This window comes from Papaver somniferum, chromosome 7 (assembly GCF_003573695.1).
Source record: "Papaver somniferum cultivar HN1 chromosome 7, ASM357369v1, whole genome shotgun sequence".
Taxonomy (NCBI): Eukaryota; Viridiplantae; Streptophyta; class Magnoliopsida; order Ranunculales; family Papaveraceae; genus Papaver; species Papaver somniferum.
In genome coordinates, this window is record NC_039364.1 from 142,968,237 (window position 1) to 142,972,928 (window position 4,692).

General features: G+C 38.5%; 1 pseudogene; it reads left to right on the forward strand.

Moving 5' to 3' along the window:
- Positions 1-753: 753 nt before the first annotated feature.
- Positions 754-853, forward strand: LOC113300764 (annotated as a pseudogene).
- The last annotated feature ends 3,839 nt before the right edge of the window (positions 854-4,692 follow it).

A 4,692-nucleotide genomic window follows, 5' to 3' on the forward strand; every position in this document is an offset into this window, starting at 1 on the left:
TCTAGGGTTGGGTTGTGTTTGACTAGGAAACTTACCTTTTTCTCTCAAAGAATCACTATCAGACCAACCTGGGTTTTTAACTCGGAAATAGCCTGACTATTTTCTTGTCCTATCCTGTTACTAGACACTGTTCTACGGATAACTGGAAATTTTACAGTTTGCTGAGTTAACAAGGCGAGAGATTCCTCTAAACTTAGGATTTTCTTATCTGACTGATTCTGAAACTGAGACAGTCCTGAAGGATTCTTGGTATAGCCTAAACCTAGGGGAGCATTAAAATTACTAAAATGACCTTGACTTTGGCCCTTAGACCACAAAAGGTTCGGATGGTTTCTCCAACCAGGATTATAGGTTTCTGAATATGGGTAAATCTTTTGACGGTTATCAAATCTAGTGTTATTATAAAGAGCATTGGCCTGCTCTTCAATATTCTGGCCTTCTCAAAAAGGCTCAACTCTACCACTAGTCTGGCCCACTTCTAAGGCTTCTAACCTTTTTTCTATAGCAGCAATTTTGGCATCTGATTCATAGCCTCCTTCTACCCTATTAACATTTCCTCTACTTAAAAGAATTGTTTTCTGGGGTGCCCTACTATTTTCCCATTGCTGGGTTTTTTCGGCGATTTCATTAAAAAATTCCATCGCCGCATCAACAGTTTGGTTTTCAAATCCACCAGTGCATAGAGACTCAACCATGGTCGTTGTGGAATAATCTAAACCCTCATAAAGGATCTGAACTAGCCTAACCTTTTCTAAACCATGATGAGGACACTGGGATAATAAATCATTGAACCTTTCCAAATACCTATATAAAGATTCTCCCTCTTGTTGTGAAAATGTGCATATTTGCGTCCTAATAGACGATGTTTTGTGCCTAGGGAAAAACTTATTGAAAAAGGCAGATGTAAGTTGTTCATATGTCTCAATTGACTCGGAGTCCAAACTATACACCACGACTTGGCCTTATCTTTCAGGGAAAATGGGAATAACCTAAGTTTCAAAGCATCATCATCTAAGCCTCTAATTCTTAGAGTACTACAAATTTCCTCAAAATCCCTAACATGGTAATAAGGGTTTTCATTTTTCCCTAAAAAGATTGGGAGCATCTGTAAGGTCCCAGGTTTCAGTTCATAGGGTGCCTCCGTTTCAGCTAACTTAATACACGAAGGACGAGTAGTCCTAGTTGGATTCAACAAAGCTTTCAAAGTTGCCATTTCTGGCGCTATCGGAGCAACAGGGATTCTCTCCTCAGTCAAAGGACGTTCAAAAACAGACTCTTCAAAAGTCGGACTTTCTAGATTAAGGTAATCGAGACGCTTCGAACTACTAGGTTTCTCTTTAACAAATCTACCTAGTGCGTCTCTTTTACGTTCAGGCATACAATAGAATTTTCTAAATTGGAAGGGTAAGCAAACACAGATCAAGGCCGACTCAACCAAATCAAACCTATTGATTTCTAGCAAACAAAAAGCATGATGGCTCCACTTAGATTGTTTCTAGACCAGCTTCTAATCCTTCGAACGGGAATTCGTTACAATTTAAGAAAACCCCTCTGGAATCAATCCGAGTTAACGTAAGTTGAATAGAGGCGAGGGAAGCTCGGTGGAGCTTTGATACCCAAGGCCTCACCGGTATTACAAGGCGGCGCAGTCACGCATTCAACTTACAGAAACCGTCAAGAACTTCGAAGTATGCTTAAAAGAGTAACCAATATTTTTCGAATGACTTTCCTGTTAAGCTCGTTACCCTATCGGTCTCGTTCTAGTCAAAATTTTAGGCTTAGGTTCGCGTAGGTTACGTGTTCCTAAAGCGGGCAAGAAGAGAACGGTGATGAAATCCGAACCCTTATCTTGTATGGCCAGGCCTTGCCCTTTACTAGAAAAATAAATGTCCGTATTCAGTCCTCAACATATATGCATACGAAGGAGTCCAGTAACTCGCTGACAGGGGATTCGCGAGTTTTTAGAATCTTACCTCCCATTCCAAACGGGGGATGAATCGGTTGTATTCGACTCGGGCCACTGACTCCGATGTCTAGTGTACGAACCCAAGGTGCAGAGACAATATCGTAATTGTCCTCCTTCTCTGCAAACAATTTATATTTAAAGTACCCTTCCGTAGGGTAATAAAAAAAATAATGTCCAAAAGTCCAAAAGTCCAAAAAGAAAAATTACAAAAATAATAAACCCTAATACAATTTTTTTTTAAATAAATTAAACAAACCCTAAACTAAAATTGTCTTCTTTTCTGTTATTTTTGCTTTAATATTTAGCTCCAAGTCTTTATGAAATCACCAAACTCCTTGGCTCAATTTTCTTTATGATCCAGAACCCGTAGACACAAGATAAATACCCAAAAACATAAAAAAGGACAAAAATAATAAAAAAAAAAAAAAAAATCTAAAACCCTAAAAACAAGTCCCCGTCGGCGGCGTCAAAAATTGATGTGATTTGTAGATAGTGGTAAAAGTGGTTAGATTCTCAGACTTGTGAAGGATATTAATTAGACTTAAATTCTAATATTAAAATAGAAAACTCACTAAAAATTATAGGAAACTCAATCAAAGATGATACCACTAATAAAAGAAACACTGAGGCTAAGATTCCACTATTTTCCAAGTTCAAAGTAATTAAACCAATACTTATATTTATGCAATTCTCTCGTTTAATTTGATTCTAAAATATTGCAACAAGTAGATTCTCAAAATAACAAGTGTAAATCCGAAGCATAGAAAAAAACCTAGGTCCAAGCATGCTCTATCAAAAGAAATAACAATTGCTTAACAAGAATCATTCAAACAATTTTCACTCAAGGCAAAACAATCATAAAAATAATTACGATAAATAAATAAATAAGAATATACCACTTTTTGTTGGAAAAATAGCTTCCTCTATCGCCTCAGCAATGGGGTTTAGCTCCTCATATTAACCACTTGCTCAAAATACATGTTTGTTGCTGAAAAGTTGATTAAAAAGAAGAGAAGGTATAAAACAGCGTGTTTGTAACGGATATAATTGTTACGAACCACTGTTACAAAGTACCCTAACACAGAACTGTTGCGAACTCTGAATAATTATTACAGAAATTGTGACAAAGTGATTGAATTTTGAAAGAAAAGGCCACGGATTCTGCGACTGTCTTTTACTGCTGTTCTGTGTTCTTCTTCTTCCTCTCGCCCGTATCTCTGCAACTTGATGTTTTTATGCTCTGTTATGTTCTAAACTTCCCTAAAGTGTACGTACTACCTTCTGCGACTCCCTAGCCTCATATATATACACGGAAGGTCCCGTATAAGGCAAGTGAAGTCCCAAAAATAACTCTTTTCTCCCGCAGTAATACTCGGAATTTTCTTCTCTTCCAAATCTTCTTTACGCGGTCTGTGAGTTATAAAACTTCCTAAAACTGAAAGATACGAATCCCAGAGAGTAAATCCTTCCTTCACAACACCAAACTTCCACAAATATAACCAATGAAACTTCCACGAATAACCAGTGCCCTGTTTTATCCAAACCGAAGATTGATGCTTATTTTTTCGAATCTGGAAGACCTACCAACCCTGTTTAGTTGTAACAAGGTGGTACCAATCCATTCCAGCGTCAAACACCGAGAAAAACTCAACAGAATTTAATCCAGCTCTTCCCAGGAAAATACGCGGCTTGTACACCAGATTCCCACCAATGTGAAATTCGAATTTAAAGTGAAGAAAGGGGGATCCCCCTATCCAGAGTGGGGGTGCGAATAACAGCTGCCTTGGGGGTGTCCTGGGGGTGCCCCTTATCCAAACCGGGGGTCCGAATAACAAGTGTCCTCCGGGTGCTTCCCGACAACTTTTCGAGCCAATTTTTTCCAAAAATGTTTATTGGCCAAAAATACCTACAAATAAATAAAACACCATAATAAGTACAAAAATGAGCCCTAAAAATATATAGAATCGAGACAAATCGGACACAAAAATGTGTCTATCAATTAACCTTTGGTGGAACATTCATCGTCCTACCTAAGTATCCTTTGGCCATAAGGTACCGTGGTGGCGAAGGTTCCTACGTGGGCAATAGTTTTCCTGTAACCCTACGCGTTCAGCGCGAAGACTGCTTTACTTCGACAAGGTATCTCTATAGGATACACCTTTTTTTTTTCTTACTGCTGGGATCTATTACCCCGAGGATCCGAGTATTGACATATGCGCAGTTATGTCTTGCCTTGCCTCATCGTCAATTCTGACGGTGGGTGTCATTTCTAACCCTTCGTTTTTGTCGTCAATTCTGACGGTGAGTGTTAGTTCTAACCCTTTGTTTTTGCATGTTTGTTTTTTTTCACACGCATTAAAATCGATATTCCAAATCCAAGCTTTATATTGATTGTTACGTATATAAGCATACCTTACAATTGTATTACCTTCACCGTGTATTTGTTGTTTTTAGTTGATGTTGTATAGGCGCCATGATTGATGTATGTTTGCCCCATTTTGCTTTTGAAATCTGGTTCTTGCAGCTTTTGAAAGGAAAAGTATTTGCATTTATGAAGCCTTCGTCCGTGTAATTTGAGGTTTCCTCCTCGTCTTTGTCAGCTACATGTTCGCTTTGGGTGCCACAGGGTACTTTGCTTGTAGTGAGATGCCCCTTGTAGGATTCGTTATGGTTGCAGTGAGTTGCTCTTGTAGGCTTCGTTCATGTATAGAAATACAAATTCCTTT